General features: G+C 43.3%; 1 protein-coding gene across 2 annotated transcripts in view; it reads right to left on the reverse strand.

Moving 5' to 3' along the window:
* Nucleotides 1–17,444, reverse strand: part of NAPEPLD (N-acyl phosphatidylethanolamine phospholipase D) — a 78,281-nt gene extending 60,837 nt beyond the window's left edge. The window contains exons 1-2 of one of the 2 annotated variants that reach the window (XM_082631587.1): nucleotides 17,277–17,417; nucleotides 16,995–17,081 (exon numbers count right to left, since the gene is read on the reverse strand). The gene's annotated coding sequence lies outside the window, so the exon portion shown is untranslated. Of the gene's footprint in view, nucleotides 1–16,994; nucleotides 17,082–17,276 lie in introns of both variants that reach the window. The other variant, XM_082631589.1, reaches the window with a different exon arrangement.
* Between the last annotated feature and the right edge of the window lie 41 nt (nucleotides 17,445–17,485).

Below are 17,485 nucleotides of genomic sequence, written 5' to 3' on the forward strand. Positions count from 1 at the left end.
AAAGGCCTCTTGGACAACCAGACAAATGTTGATCATTTACGACACAGCAGTAACTCTCCTGGCTCAAAACATCTTTGGTAACCCGAGCAATCCAAATGCTAGTGACACTGTTTTGGAGGCCCCAGATCTGTCTTTGTTTCTCTCTCTCTGCTTTTTTATTCACTTTGCTTCTACTGCCCCCTTTGCTGCTGCTGATTTCTACTGCCTTTCCCCTATATCTTGGATTCAAAATGCCCTTAATGTGAATCTGATGGGGTCTGATAGTCACCACACAATCTGTGGGGCAGATTTCTTATGAGGACCACTCACAGGCCACTGCTCTGTTGTGACTAGCTTAACAGAGGATTTTTGCTAGAATAGCAATTATTAGTCCACTCAGATGTGGCCGACACAATGAAGTCACTTGACAAAAATGTGTTCATTCAACAGATATTAATTGATCACTTATTGTGTGCCAGCTGTTGTCATAGTGGCTGGTGGTATACACCAAGTCCCTGCTCTCAGGAAGCACTCATAAAAAGAAAGACAGTAATTTGACAAAAATTTAGTGGTAAGTGCCATTATATATATACATAGAAGAGGTAATGAGAGAGACTGGGCTGGGGGAAGGGATTAGAGAGAGTTGACAGGGAAGACCTCTTTGAAACGATAAAATTTAAGCTAAGACTTAAATGATGAGGAGTTACTCTTGTCAAAAATCTCTGTAAGCGTATTCTCACACATTCCAGAGAAGTCTAGCGAAGGTCTGAGTATGGGAATGAGGCTGGTGTCCAGGGACAGAAAGAAGGCCAGTGTGGTCGAACTATGGGGCGTAAGGGGAAGAGAGGCAGAAGATAAAATTGGAAAGGCAGGCAGAGGCCAGATCATTTAGGAGCCACTTAGGAGTTTTAAATACAGAATGTGTGTTGTGGGTGGGAAGCATGATCTGGTTTAAACAAGATGAGAATTTGGCACCATCAGAAGGTACCGCCTGGAGGTGTCTTATTCAAGGTGTCCGGCCCTGGCAGGCACTTAGCATTTCATACGTTGTTCAGTCCACTCATCCAGAAATTCCTGTTCCTACATCTTTCTGTCACTTATGACTTTAAAAAAAAATAAATTTATTTATTTATTTTTGGCTGTGTTGGGTCTTCATTGCTGCGTGCGGGCTTCCTCTAGTTGCGGCGAGCGGGGGCTACACTCCTCGTTGCGGTGCGCGGGCTTCTCACTGCAGTGGCTTCTCTTGTTGTGGAGCATGGGCTCTAGGTGCGTGGGCTTCAGTAGTTGTGGCACATGGGCTCAGTAGTTGTGGCTCACGGGCTTAGTTGCTCTGTGGCGTGTGGGATCTTCCTGGACCAGGGCTCAAACCCGCGTCCCCTGCATTGGCAGGCGGATTCTTAACCACTGTGCCACCAGGGAAGTCCCCGCTTATGACTTTATAAGCGTGCTTTTCAATGTTCTCATCCAGGTTATGATATGAACATTGCTTAAGAGAGAGCATCTGAAGGTCGCAGCCATCAATGATAATGGAAAAATCCGAAACCAAGGTCCAGATCCCAGTACAGGAGAGTCAGCTGAATGACCAAGGGGATCGCACAACTTTCCTCCCCATGCTCTCCCCCACCCCACTGAAAGAGTGAAAACCTGTCTGGAACTAAAAGATTAAAAAAAATCAGCTAAACTGAAAAAGAAAAAAAGGTGGTGGGGGGGGGAAGCAGCCCTGCTGCTGGGAGGATGAACACAGAGCCAGCTGCAGAGTTAACAGGAAGCACTGCTCCCCGCCAGTCCTATGGCAGCTGTAAAACACCACATCCCTCCTCTTTGACTGGCTGCTTCTTTCCTTCCAATGATGTCCCAAGCCACCTTATTATTTCCACATCTTACTGGGGATTCCTAATTGCTAAATAGCCGTCCATTCATGGCAGCGCCCACCCCCTGGTTTACTTCTTCTCTTAAACTCACAGCAGAAACAGCATCCAATACAGAGCTGTTCCCTGCTTCCCTTACGCCCCCCTCAGAATCCTTCGGAAGGAACCTAAGACTTACAGAATGCTTCCCTCCTCCCTCTCTTTAGTGCTCCCCCTCACCGCGCGGGGTCAATAAACCTGGTTTTGTGGGACCACAGGTTTGTGCCTGGGGATCTTAATACCCTGCTCACTCTGACCCCTCCCTGCTTCCTTTCCCCTAGTGACTCTGAAATATGGTCCTGGTGAGGGAGTCATTCAATTTTAAAACTGAGATACTAGAATTTGAAATTATAAATGATAAAGATGCACTCACCTCTCATCTGTGTGCTATTTGATTAGTGGAGTAGGCAGTGATATTGCTAGTTCTGCTACAGAAGAGTGGGTAGGGGACTGTGTCTCGACGTGCTCTCAGAAGCCCATGTCCTCCAATCCCACCAGGATTCCTGTTCCTATTGGCAATTTCCTTCAACATACACTCTTTTAAAAACTACTCTAGGGCTTCCCTGGTGGCGCAGTGGTTGAGAGTCCGCCTGCCGATGCAGGGGACGCAGGTTCGTGCCCCGGTCCGGGAAGATCCCACATGCTGCGGAGCAGCTGGGCCCGTGAGCCATGGCCGCTGAGCCTGCGTGTCCGGAGCCTGTGCTCCGCAACGGGAGAGGCCACAGCAGTGAGAGGCCCGCGTACCGCAAAAAAAAAAAAAAAAAAAAAGAAAGAAAGAAACAGAATAACATTTCGAATAGAGAGGTTAATCATAAACTCAGCATGGGAACTTGATTTAAGGGGGACTCAGTTTCCTATATATGTATTTATCTATATACATGTGCATACATATAGCATATGTTTTCCCAAAGAAATTTCCATTTATTTGCTGCAAATAAGTAAGTCATTTTATTTGTCATTCCCCTCATTTTATTTTCAAGGTAGAGAAAGGATTTCATGAATTATTCAAACTGTCTTTTTATGGCTGAGAAACATCCTGCTATCTTAAAAGCAGCCTGATTTGAGACAATTAAAAACAGGCCTACTTTTTGTGTGACTTTTAAAGTTCTTGGTAGCTAATGTCTAGAAGCAAAAACTGTGTGTAGACATTGCAGCCTGATCCTTCCAGAAGGAAAATCCTAAATCACCAATTTCAAAAGCCTTAGCTTTGCTAATAAGGAACATTGAAATCTGCAGCCATTATGTTTTACTTTAAGCAGATTTCCTTACAATTCAAAAGTACAAAGAATCAATCTCAATGCCCTGAAGGCTCTTCAGGCTACTGCTCAGCTATTAATCATGGGAGAAAAAAAAAAAGCTATTTTCAACTTAATTGGTTGGAAGACAACCTATAGATATAAAAAATGTAATTTACGGCCCACTAATGAACAGCTATTTAAGAAATGCTCACATTGAAAACATTATTTATATACATTATAAGAAGTGTATAAAGCAGAATACTGCTTAATTCACATAAATTCTTTCTGGTCTTATTTGCTTGCTCTGTTTTTTCAGTTCCTATCTGCTGTTTCAATGAGTGAAAAGAACCTCTAGGCAGAAGCCATTGAAATACTCTTTAAACTCTGTGAGTACTTTCATTATATATTGCTGGCTGAATCATAAATGCTGATGCTGGCAAAGTAGTCACAGTAGAACAAAGGGGATTTTTAGGTGCTTCATCTTCTCAACACCACTTTATTACTATTGTCATAAAGCTTTGGACAATCAGTTACAGTTTGACCGCCTGTTTAGCCAGCTTTTGTTATATTTTGTTATAGCTCAAAAATCAGTTGAGAAACTCTCTCTCAAGGCTTAGAATGATAGAATTTCAGATTCAGAAGAGATCCTAAATCAGTGAAGCGCCTATCAGAAAACAGAATTCCATGCGAAGGGTTTACCTGAAGATAATTTAATGGCAAGTTGATTTATAGGGATGTGGGCAAGGTTAAGGGATCCAAAAAGGGATGAGGAACTGAGGCGGGAGATAGATGGGCCCCAGGCTGAGCAGCTGGAGTTTGTCCCCTGAGGGCAGATACACCAAGATGAAGAGGAGGAGAAGCTAAGCCCTGCCCAGATAAGAGACCACATATTTCTCATTCTCGAGGTCAAGGAGACATTCCCGACTACACATGCGCAGAAAGGCTCCTCAGAGGTCAAAAGGGAGGGGGCGTCACCTCATAGGAAGGGATGTCAACCTACCCATAGATCTCTTTACTAGAATCCATCTTGGCTAAGAGATGTGTGTGTGCGCACACACACACACACACACACACACACACACACACACACGCGCGCGCGCGGGAGGATCCTGAGATAAACCAAATACGGACTCAGAACCAGGCAAAGCAAGATGATTGGCCAAAGGAAACCTGGAAGACATGCCCCATAAAAGTGATTCAAACTACCACGAGGGCACGACTCTCTCTCTGAGCCTGCCCGTGTGTGCCCATTCCTCCTAATAAACACTTTACTTGTTTCACTACTTTCCGTCTTTGTGGGAACTCATTTCTACAACGACAAAGGGCCAGGGCCTTGTCACTGGGCCCTGGTGGTCTAGTGGCTGAGACTCAGCACCCTCGCTGCTGCACCCTGACTTCAGTCTCTGGCTGGGAACCGAAATCCTGCTTCAAGCCGCTGCGGGCCAAGCCACCCAAGATCAGAACCACCCAGGACTAACAGTGGGGCTGTTACTACCTTGACCGAAAAGGGCAAGGGCGGAAGACAGTGTCATGAGTGCTGGGAGAGTTAGAACTGTGGAGGGAGCAAGCTGCAGCACCACCCAGAGGAAGACACAAGCACCTGCTGGAACTGAAATGCTGGGGCAGGGAAGCAGCAGGGGGAAGGACCTCCACCTCCCGCTCTCCATCCCCGGCAGTGCCTCCTACTGGATGAACCCCAAGGGAAGCCAAAGGCGGGGAGCCTAGATGACGATGTCTGTAAGGCTCAGCTCCCGCTTGGGTACAGAGATCAGGGTAGAGAGCGACAGAATGGATGAAGGGGAGGGGGAGAGAATAACCCAGCAAACCCCTTAGAGGCCCGCAGGTCTAGTGATCCTCAGACATGTGCAGGCAGCAAAGCATGTGGAGATGAGCTTAGCCCTCACACAATAACTTGAGTCTAGCTAACTTTAACTGCACGCCCACCACATGCCAAGCCCTGCTAAAAGCAGGTAAATTTGGAGATGCCTAAAGCATCTCCACATTCAATTCAACAGAATCCTATATAATTGTATATTTACCATTACAATTTAAAATTGTACATTAAAAGACCGTTTAAAAATTCAAGACCTTTATGCAGTGTTATAGAATGATCTGAGATTTGTTTTAAAACACAGGAGCACAAGGTTGTATGTAATATGCTGCCATGTATATTTTCAAAAGGGAGAAAAAAGAATATAGAGTATAAATACATATGTTTGCTTGTACAGTTGAACAACACAGGTTACTACACAACAATCAAAGATGCTGTGAGGGGTGGCAGGGAGTGCACAGGACTGACTCTAGGTTATACTGGGGTTTTCAACTGCATGGAGGGTCGGCGCCCCAACCCGGGTGCTGTTCAAGGGTCAACTGACTGTACTAGTCAGTCTCTCAAAGGAGTCATGAGGAAGTCGTAATGTCGATTGTCTCTATGGAAAGGAAATGGGTGGCCAAATGGGTGGTAAAAAGGCATATTGTTTACTTTCTTGAGCCTTTTGAATTTTGAACCATGTGAATATATTATCAATTTAAAAAAATAATGAAAAGTAAAAAATTTTAAGTTAGCATAAAATGGTAACTGCACAGGGCATATGGCACCCACAGGACGGATCTATAGGCTGGTCTGGGGGTGGGGATGGGGTCAGGCCAGGCCTCCTAGAGAACGTGATGCCTGAACTGAACACTGAAAGAAGGCAGAGACTGGCAGGAGGCGCTGAGGCAGCTGAGGTGGTTTAAGCAGGAGCACAGAGGAAACGTGGCAGAAGCTGTGCATGACTGAGCCAAAGGCTGCAGGGGCAAGTGACAGCAAGGGGGGCAGGAGAGCTGGCAGGGCCAGACTGTGGGAGCCTTGTGGACCCTGCTCTGAAGTTTGGATTTCATCCTGAAAACGAAGAGTCATCGCACCAACTTACACTCCCACCAACAATGCAGGAGGGATCCCCTTTTTCCACACCCTCTCCAGCATTTATTGTTTGTAGACTTTTTAATGATGGCCATTCTGACCGGTGTGAGGCGATACCTCATTGTAGTTTTGATTTGCATTTCTCTAACAATGAGTAATGTTGAGCATCTTTTCGTGTGCCTACTGGCCAGCTGAATGTCTTCTTTGGAGAAATGTCTATTAAGGTCTTCTGCCCGTTTTTGGATTGGGTTGTTCGTTTTTTTGATATTGAGATGCATGAGCTGTTTGTATATTTTGGAGATTAATCCCTTGTCGGTCCCATCACTTGCAAATATTTTCTCCCATTCCATAGCTTGACTTTTCTTTTTTTTTTTTTCTTTTTTTTTTGTGGTACGCAGGCCTCTCACTGTTGTGGCCTCTCCCGTTGCGGAGCACAGGCTCCGGACGCGCAGGCTCAGCAGCCATGGCTCATGGGCCCAGCCGCTCCGTGGCATGTGGGATCCTCCCGGACCGGGGCACGAACCCGTGTCCCCTGCATCAGCAGGCGGACTCTCAACCACTGTGCCATCAGAAAAGCCCTGTCTTTTCATTTTGTTTGTTGTTTCCTTTGCTGTGCAAAAGCTTGTAAGTTTGATTAGGTCCCATTTGTTTTTTAAGTTAGTGCAGCCACTATGGAAAACAGTATGGAGGTTTCTCAGAAAACTAAAAATATAATTACCATATGATCCAGCAATCCCACTCCTGGGCATACACCTGGACAAAACTGTAATTCAAAAAGATACACGCACTCCTATGTTGATAGCAGTACTATTCACAATAGCCAAAACATGGAAACAACCTAAATGTCCATCGACAGATGGATAAAGAAGATGGGGTACATATCTACAATGGAATATTACTCAGCCATAAAAAAGAACGAAATAATGCCATTTGCAGCAACATGGATGGACCTAGAGATGATCATACTAAGTGAAGTCAGAGAGACAAAGACAGATACCCTATGATATCACTTATATGTGGAATCTAAAACATGGCACAAATGAGCCTATCTACAAAACAGAAACAGACTCACAGACATAGAAATCAGACTTGTGGTTGCCAAGGGGGAGGCAGGGATGGAGAGGGATGGACTGAGAGTTTGGGGTTGCAAACTATTACATTTAGAATGGATAAACAACAAGGTCCTACTGTATAGCATAGGGAACTATATCCAATCTCCTGGGATTAACCATAGTGGAAAAGAATGTAAAAAAAAAAGAATGTATACATGTGTACACCTGAGTCGCATCGCTGTACAGCAGAGATTGGCACAGCACTGTAAATCAACTCTACTTCAATAAACAAAAAAAGAGTCATTGTAAACTCTGGGGTTAAGGATGGCTTTGAGGGAGGTGAAACTGCAGATACAGAAGCTATTGTTCCAGTCCTTGAAACACGGGTACACTTTATTCCATCAGGTGACCCTAGAACAACTAGGCCAGCAAGAAATCCAAAAACAAAATCATCTTGAATTACAAAGACGATGTGGCATATATATACAATGTACTATTACTCAGCCACAAAAAAGAATGAAATATGGCCATTTGCAGCAATATGGATGGACCTAGAGAATATCACACTAAGGGAAGTGAGTCAGATAAAGATAATCACTTACATATGATATCACTTATATGTGGAATCTAAAAAGTAACACAAATGAATCTGTATACAAAAGAGAAACAGACTCACAGACATAGAAAACAAACTTATGGTTACCAAAGGGGAAAGGGATGGGGAAGGGATAATTAGGAGTATAGGATTAACAGACACACACTGCTGTATATAAAGCAGATGAACAACAAGGATTTACTATATAGGACAGGGACCTATATTCAATATCTTGTAATAACCTATAATGGAAAAGAATCTGAAATATATATACATAACTGAATCACTTTGCTGTACACCTGAAACCAACACAATACTGTAAATCAACTGTACTTTAATTTTAAAAAATCATCTCCAATCAATTTCCCTTTTTAGTCATGGTGAGATCAATGTTTAACACTTTATAGGTGTTCAATACAATATCACATATTGACTAATGGTAGTTTATAAGACTAACAGTATTTTAAGATTTATATCTAGTTTTGACATTAACTCAAAGTTCACGTATTTAAACTTTTGCTTATATTTGGTCCAAGATAATTTAATAAGTTAGTAGGTTGAGAGAGAAGGAAAACCTAGGAGGAGGAAAGCATGGGTTTTAGAGCCAGAAAGCCCTAGATTAGGTTCCCAGCTCAGACTTTGATTCATTTTGTGCCTTGGCAAGTGGCCTAATCCCCTTGAACCTCAGTTTTCTCATCTCTCTAATGTGAATAAAGAAACACCGCCACTTGCCATTCTATTTTCTCCCCCCCACCCTCCTCCTCATGAGGCAAGAATGTTAATTAATGAAGCCTAGTTTTCTAAGTGCTTCCACTTAGAAACACATAAAGGAGCAGCACAGAACTTCCAAGGCCTGGTCTAAGGTACAATGTATGCATTACCTCCACTGCCAGCTACACTCATCTTGAAGGCAGACACCACAGTCAGACATTCATTCATCTGTTCAACAACTTATGAGCTCCCCCATGGTACTGGACATGGTGCTGTTGGGGATGGAGAGGTGGGTGAAACAGGCATGGTCCCCACCCTGACAGAGATCATGGCTAACAGGGAAGCAGGTGAAATTAATCAACCCACAAACAAATATAAAATCGCTACTTGTGAAAAGTGCAGGGAAGGAAAAGAGGATGTACGTGAGACAGTTACGAATGTCATTTCTATTGCGAGCATCTTGGGGCAAGTTCTCTAGAAGTAGAACCTGAAGTGGGGACACTTGTGCAAGTGATTCATTCAGAGAGTGCTCTCTGGAGAGGCCTCTAAGGGACTGACAGCCGCAGAGTGAGGACGGGGGGAGAATCTGGGTAAAGAGGGGTTTCAGGAGAACTCTAGCCTCAGCCTGATCCTACCAGGAGCTCTGAAGCTTCCCTTCAGGACCAAATTTGTCTCAGAGGCAAGAGGACTGAGCTGTTTTACCCCCATATCACTTAATAATTGGTTAAGGTCGCCCTCTTTGGGGAGAATAACCTCCTAGGCATCTTTCAGCCAGGCAGTTCCCATCAGCCAAAGGCAATTCTCTATAGAAAGGTGCAGGTGTGAGCAGTTAGCAGCAGCCACACCTGTAGTGGCTAAGGAACGTTCACTACCTGGGTACAGGTGATGATGCGGGGCTTCAATAGCATCTGCTACAGAGCGTCTGGGGAGGCTTCTCTAAAGAAGTGAGTTTTGAGCTAAGACTTGAAGGATGAGTGAGAATTAGCCAAAAAAGTGTATTCCAGGCTCAAGAGATGATATGTGCCTAATGAAAAACAAAAAGATCAGCAGGGCTGGAGAATTGTGCTGTAGAGGAAAGTGGATCAAGATTACTTTGAGGAGAACCCGAGTCAGTTTGGATTTTATCCTAAGAACAATGAAAAACCATTGAAAGGCTTTAAGTGGGGAAGAGACATAGTCCTCCCCCCCAGTGTTTTCATAGCTCCTTGGACTGGTCAGGAAAGAGTGAGAAGAGGGAAAGGGAAGTTGTTGGGAAACTAGATAGGAGGCTGGTTTCTACTCATCTGGGCTATGAGGGATGGTGGTTTCAACTAGGGTGGAATGGGGACTGAAAGGAAAAAATGGACTCAGGATATATTTTGAACTTAGAACCAACAGAATTTGGTAATGAATTGTCTGCAATGGGGAAAGTTTTATATCTCGATGGAGGATCAAAATAAGAATTTATATTTATACTATTTCCCCTCTTTTGTCTATAGTATGCAAAACACAGGCTCAGAGCCTGGTGTTAAGGGGTGTTTTTTTCCCTGCCTTCCCCTGTTAGCTGATAGGGCATACTGAAAGAGACTGACAATAAAGCAAGGTAATAAAATAGCCACTCTGCAACAGCTAACCAAACATCTAGGGATTAAATTGTGTATGAGCTTTCTACAGCAGCACAAGTTGACACATATTTAGGGGCGTATAACAACATCTATCTATGACCTCACAGGGTCCATGGGTTACGAGGCCGAGCATGGCTTACCTGTGTTCTCTGCTCCAGGGTCTCACAAGACTACAATCTTGTCAGTCAGAGCTGGGGTCTCATCTGGGGCTTGGGGTCCTCTTCCAAGTACACACGGTTGTTGGAAGAATTCATTTCCTTGCGGCTGTAGAACTGCCGACATCTTACTCCTTCAAGACCAGCAGAGGAATGGCTTGCCGCTATACCCTTTTAAAGGGCTCACCTGATGAGGTGAAGTCCCCCCAGGGCTAATTAACTTAAACTCACCTGATTAGGTGCTTTAATTCCATCTGAAAAAATCCCTTCACCTTTTCCATATAATGTAACCTGATTACAGGAATGAGATTCCATGGGGAGGGGATTATATAAGGGCGTGGGTCACTGGGGGTCATCTTAGAATTCTGCCCACTGCATGCTGAAACTAAAAAGACATCAATAAAAAAGAGTTTGATGCCAGTTTATAGATTTGGTAGGAATTTTAAAAAATACCTTTATCATTAAATTCTACTTCAGGAGTAGCAATCTCTATACACATTTGGTGAAATCAGCCAGGGTTAAGAAGAGAGGGATGCACACAGGAGATCCAGGTAGATAGATAACCAACTGATGTGACTAGCTTCTCTCCCTGGAAATCTAAAGTACTGAATTGGCAGATCATCATTCCTATAGTTTCTGAATTGCCTATTCTTTTCTCAGATATGAGATAACTGAGCAAATGTTGAAAACAAGTTCAATTCTTACTTCTATAAGAATCTTACACCCATGTCTGAAGAATAGCATCTTGTGACTCAGGTGATTTCATACTCTTGCAAATTTGTTTTGAGACCTTTATAGAAGCTTTCCACACATTAAATTAGATCCTAGACTTTGTCTTCTTCATCCCGTCTCTACCAAGCCTGTTGGAGTCTTCTCGTGAAGATTTAGCAAGTTTAAGTCTACCCTAAAGGTAACCACTGGAGTCATTTAGAGCAGAATATTTGTCTAGAAGGCACTGTAGGTCTTCACTACAGGAAAGGCAGTCTCTAGGAAGGTTTGTGGAGTGAATAGAGCCCAGGGGCAGAAACTTTCGGTACATATCAATCCAGTGTGAGTCAAGGAGCACTGAGTGGATAATCAGTGGAGAAGAACAAGATGAGGAGGCAATTCATGATTTAAGAGTCCCAGAAAGACCACTGGGTGTGCAAAGATCATCGCACTTTGGGGTCATCTAGACCAGGAGGAAATGAAGGTGAGGAAGACAGAAAGTCAAATTTTGCTAGCATCATAAATGCTGGACTTAGTCTCCTATAGAAGAGACATGGTGGCCTGAATGGAGGTAAGTGGGAGTTCAGATTGTTCAGAAATTACTTTTCTTCTACTATACTTGATCACAATTGATTCCTAGCTAATAAACACAAACCAGAAGTTTGAGGAATGTGACGTTGTCTGTATAAAGTGCCCAACGTTTTCCTTTGCCTCTGCCCTCAAGGATAAACCAGGTAACCTATAATATTATACACACAGGCATTCACTCAAACTCAGAAGCATTCAAAACATAGAAAGTGCATAAGAAGGACTTTGACAATAGTTATGTGGGGGCCATGAGCTACATTCCCAGGGATTGATTGTGGCCTCTGTTCCCATGGTGATTATACATTCAACTCAGGACTTCCTTCCCACTCAGTGTAACCTCCATTAAGAAGCAAGAAACAAAAGGAAATAAGGCCAAAGCACTTCAATGAGTTCAGACTGGGCACAAAGACTGCCAGCGCCACAGCCAGACTCAGGGAGCTGCTCAAACTGCCACGTTACACATCGCATGGCACACCAATCGCTCCTTCCTCATTAGGCGGCCATCGTAGAAAAGGTTGGATCAGGAAAGCTTTAGGAACATGCAAAGATTTTTTGCTCCAATTCATTTGCAGTTCCCTTTATTACCTTATTAGTTATGCCCAGATGAACAATTCTAAATTTCCTTTCCTATGTCAATTTGTAAGAACCTCTGTGACTAATACATCTCTGTGTGTGTGCGTTTGAGTGTGTGACTGTGATAACCCTTTTATGGGTTATGCTTTTGATATCAAGTCTAAAAATTTTTCACCTAGCCCTACATCCCAAAGATTTTATGTTGTGTGTTTCTCTAAAATTTTATAGTTTTATGTTTAAGTCTATGATTCATTTTGAGTTAATTTTTGTATCAGGTGTGAGGTTTAGGCTGAGGTTCATTGAGCGGCAGGGGGCAGGGGACTCTAGGAATATCCAATTTCTCCAGTACCATTTGTGGGAAAAGGTATCCTTCAACCATTGCCTTACTTTTGCATCTTTGCCAAAAATTAGTTGGGCAGATGCGTGTGGGCCTATTTCTGGTTTGAGATAATCACAAAAGATGCAGATGAAAATGACGAAGCTTCAAGAGCCTAGAGAGATGCTAATAAATGTGGAAGACAGATAAAGTATTGTAATTCAGCATAAAGATAACTGTTATCCCCAATAAAGAATCCACTGAGTGGAATGTCAGATGATGTAATCAAAGAGAATTTTCCTAAATGAAGGAAGAAGTGAATCTGCAGATTGAAAGAATATATCATGTTCCCTGAAATTATGACAAAAATCACTGAACACTCGGGAATTCCCTTGCAGCCTGGTGGTTAGGACTCCGTGCTTTCACTGCGGAGGTCCCAGGTTCAATCCTTGGTCAGGGAAACTAAGATCCCGCAAGCCGTGTGGCATGCCCACCACCCACCAAAAAAATCACTGAACACAAAGCTACACAATATTAATATATATCCTTAGTTAAGTTATTAGACTTCAAGAATAAAATAATTTTTTAGGTTTTCAAACAGACAAAGCAAGCCATATTTAAAAGTGGTAAAAAAAAGATATGGTTAGCCTCAGACTTCTCCAAAGCAACATTCAATTCAAGAAAATAATAGTACTATGGGTTTTTTTTGTTTTTTTGCGGTACGCGGGCCTCTCACTGCTGTGGCCTCTCCCATTGCAGAGCACAGGCTCCAGACACGCAGGCTCAGCGGCCATGGCTCATGGGCCTAGCCGCTCCGCGGCATGTGGGATCTTCCCAGACCGGGGCACGAACCCGTGTCCCCTGCATTGGCAGGCGGACTCTCAACCGCTGCGCCACCAGGGAAGCCCTGTTCTTCATTTTTGAAGGATCATTTTACTAGATATAGAATTCTTGACTGACAGTCTTTTCCTTTCAGGACTTCGAATATGTTATCTCAGTACCTTTTGTCCTCCATGGTTTCTGATGAAAAATGAGCTATTAACCTTATTGGATCAAGTGTATGTGACAAATTGCTTTTCTCTTGCTGCTTTTAAGATTTTCTCTTTCTGTAGTTTTATTATTATGATGTCTTGGTGTGGATCTCTTTGAGTTTATTCTACTTGGAATTTGTTCAGATGTTTAGACATGGAGATTTGTGTTTTTCATCAAATTTGGGTGTTTTGGATCATTATCTCTTTAAAGATTCTTTCTCTCCCTAGCTCTCTGTCCTTTCCTTCTGGAACTCCCATTATGTGTATGTTGGGATGCTTGAAGGTATCCCAAAGGATTCTGAGGCTCTGTTCATTTTCCTTCATTCTTTTTTCTTTTAAACCCACAGACTGTTAATCTCAGTTGATTTATCGTCACATTTTCTGGTTCTTTCTTCTACCTGTTCATATCTGCTGTTGAGCCCTTTTAGTGAATTTTTCACTTCATTTATTGTACTTTTTAATTCCAGGATTTTGATCTAAAAATAATTACTATCTCTTTATTGATATCCTGTATTTGATGAGACATAATTCTCATACCTTCCTTTAGTTTTTTAGACATTGTTTCCTTTAGTTTTGTGAACATTTTAAAAACAGCTTATTTTAAAAAGTTTTTGTCTTTTAAGTCCAATGTCTTGGCTTCCTCAAGGACGTTTTCTATTGATTTTTTTTCCTGTGCATGACCATATTTTCTTAGTTCTTTGAATGTCTTGTAATTTTTTTGTTAAGAACTGGACATTTAAAATAATATAATGTGTCAATTCTGAATATCAGATTCCACCCCCTCCCAGACTTTGTTGTTGCTGTTTGCTTTTGTTTGTTTAGTGACTTTTCTAAGTAAATTCCTTAAAGTCATGTGTTACCACTGAAGTCTCTGCTCAACTAGCTTAATGTCAGCTAATGATTATACAGATACTTCGATAAATGCCTAGAACCACTGAACTTCTCAGTTGTTTTTGAGGAGCTCTGTGTATGGTATACCTTCAACACTTAGCCAGACAGTTGACAACTGTGCCTTAGCCTTCACTTCCTGCTTTCACAGACCCTCAAGGTCAGTGCCATGGGAGGGTTTAGGGCCTTCTCCGGTCTTTCCTGGGCATGTGTACAGCCCTGGGTATGCACACAGCCCTATACATGTGCATGGCCTTCCAGATTCCCAGGAATACATCTGGGCTTCTCAAAGTCTCTATAGGTATACCTCAGATATATTACAGGTTCAGTTCCAGACCACCACAATAAAGTGAATATTGCAATAAAATGATTCACATGAATTTTTCAGTTTCTCGCTGCATATAAAAGTTACATTTATACTATACTATAGTCTATTGAGTGTGCAGTAGCATTATGTCTAACAAAACAATGTACAGACCTTAATTTAAAAGTTATCTCTTGCTAAAAATTGGTACCCATCATGTGGCCCTTAGTAACATTCAAGATCACTGACATCACAGATCATCATAACAAATATAATAATAATGAAAAAAGTTAGGAATATTGTCAGAATTACCAAAATGTGACACAGAGACACAGAGTGAGCAAATGCTGTTGGGAAAATGGTTCTAATAGGGTTGCCACAAAACTTCAATTTGTAAAAGACAGAATATCTGTGAAGCACAAAAAAGCAAAGCGCAATAAAACGAGGTATCCTGTATAGACAGCTCAGGCCCTAGCTTTTCCTTTTAAGCTTCCTGGTTTGCCTATTGTTTGCCCTTACTGTTATTTACTACCTCCAGGCAGCCACCCAAAGTTAGATAACTGCCTCCAAATAGTTTTGACAAACATCCCCAGAAAAAGCTTTTTGCTTTGAGTCAGGTCAAATAAAGGCAAACTTGCAAGTGAGATCATCCAGGGAAGCATGAGACAGGTCAAATAATTCCAATTCTCTGGATTTGAGGCCTTGAAGGAACTCCAGCCCAATTTTGCCCCCTCTGGTGGCCGCCAGGCTGCTGATTTTCATCTTGGTTGTGGGATCCTGGTTTTCAAGGCTACCATGGAGTTAGGAGGAAGGGGTTAAGGATAGAGTTTTAAACACTATAAAGCACTATAAAGCTCCCTTTGCTTATTGCAATTTAGGTGTTTTTATTGGGGGGGGGAGGAGCTCCCCAGATTACTGCAAGACTTGTTTAATTTCCAGAGTTTTGAAAATGTCGATTCTGGCCATTTTTATTTTGGCCACACCACATGGTACGTGGGATCTTCATTCCCTGACCAGGGATGGAACCCATGCCCCTTGCAGTGGAAGCATGGAGTCTTAACCACTGGACCGCCAGAGAAGTTCCAGATTCTGGCCATTTTTAAAACCAGTTTTCTCATTTATTTTATGAAAAGCATGGAGGATTTTCAGAGGTTTTATTCTGTCATTTTCCCTGACGTCTTAAACTAAGTTTGAATTAAGATGTGCTAAAATTTCCCAGGTGCTTCCTGCGATTATACCTAAATATTTTTGTATATATGTGTGATGTTTGTATTTCTTTATTAATGTTAACACACATGTGTTTTAGAAACATGAAGGGATAACCTTGGTTGTCCTTATTATATAATAGATCCTGTGGGCTGAACCTGTGGTTCATAGCAGAAGGGAGATGTGGAGAGAGATGAGTCTGGAAAGATAAGTAGGAGTCAGCTCATGGAGGGACCTATCTTCCAAACTAAGGAGGCTTCACTTTATCCTGACCAAGGGAAATTACTGGGGAGTTCTTCATAATGGTACTATCATACTAAAAGTTGCATTCTAAAAAGATCCCTTGGGCTTCCCTGGTGGCGCAGTGGTTGGGAGTCCACCTGCCGATGCAGGGGACACGGGTTCGTGCCCCAGTCCGGGAAGATCCCACATGCCGTGGAGCGGCTGGGCCCGTGAGCCATGGCCGCTGAGCCTGCACGTCCGGAGCCTGTGCTCTGTAATGGGAGAGGCTACAGCAGTGAGAGGCCCACGTACCACACAAAAAAGAAAAGATCCCTTGGGCCAAAAACTATGACAGTGGGGCTGGAGTAGATTGAAGAGGCAGGAAAGGGGTGTATCAATTGGATGTTGCGAGTGGGGGAAAAGGGAGGAGCTGAGGAGGAACCTGGGTCTCTGGTTTGGGTGTCTCTGCTGAACGGAGGTAACATTGGCTGTTTTGCATTGAATATACAGGAATAGACTCCTGGGCAAGACAGTGAAGCGCATTTTGGACAAGTTGATATTGAGGTGCCAATGGGATACTCCAGTGTAGTTGTCTAGTCACTGAGTGGTTAAGGGGGCCTGGAGCTCAAGAGAGAGGCCTGGTTGGGTAGACAGGAAAGGCCTCAGGTGAAAGTGGAAACCATCAGGGAGAGTGTGCGGTAGAAGAGGCCCAGGCCCAGGTCCAGAACCCTGGGGAACAGCAACTTTCAGGGCAAAATGGTGTGGTGCTGAAGTGCAAAGGCTTTGGAGCCCCACAGCCTGTTATTAGTGTCCTGACCTCAGGGAAGTTATTTACAGTTTCTGCACCTGTAAAATGAGCATGCTGAATAGCACAGTTAGAACAGTGCTTGCGATGTTTCGTTTCACTGACATCTGTGGATAAAGAGCTGCCCAAGGAGGTGAAGAAGAAGGGAGTAGAAGGAGGAGGAGGAGCTCTGAAGGTGCAATGAGGAAAGACAGCTTCACAGAGGTTTACCTTGTCGAATTCAGCCAAGAGGACTGTACCAGAAGGTCTATAAAGTGTCCATCTTTCAGCAGTTAGTGGCTTCCCCAAGAGCAATTTCTATGGAATGGAATGAGCCCGACTGTAAAGTGTTGAAAAGTGAGTAGCGGTCAACACTGATACTTTCTTCCCTCCCCTCACCGCGCCTCTCTCTCCCACTAGAGGCTTCCTCTAAGGACAGTGAGTTATGGATCATATTCCCCTTTTTCCAATCAATTTCGGCCACCAATGGGATAATATGTTGTACCAGGTTACCTTTCATTCTTCTACTTTTGTGCCTTGCACGTCGTAGGCGATTGAAGTGACTGCTTATACAGGGGCTTCTACAGACTCCTTAATTCGCGTTATTAGACGGCTCGCACCACGTCCAGGTCCATTCCTTCCACGACTGCTTAGACGAGTGTCATTCCCATCACGGTCACTTGGTGGGGCCCGCCCTCCCGTCTGGGACCTCAGGTCACGAC

Source organism: Mesoplodon mirus, assembly GCF_964341445.2.
Source record: "Mesoplodon mirus genome assembly, chromosome: 9".
In the NCBI taxonomy this organism is placed as follows: domain Eukaryota; kingdom Metazoa; phylum Chordata; class Mammalia; order Artiodactyla; family Ziphiidae; genus Mesoplodon; species Mesoplodon mirus.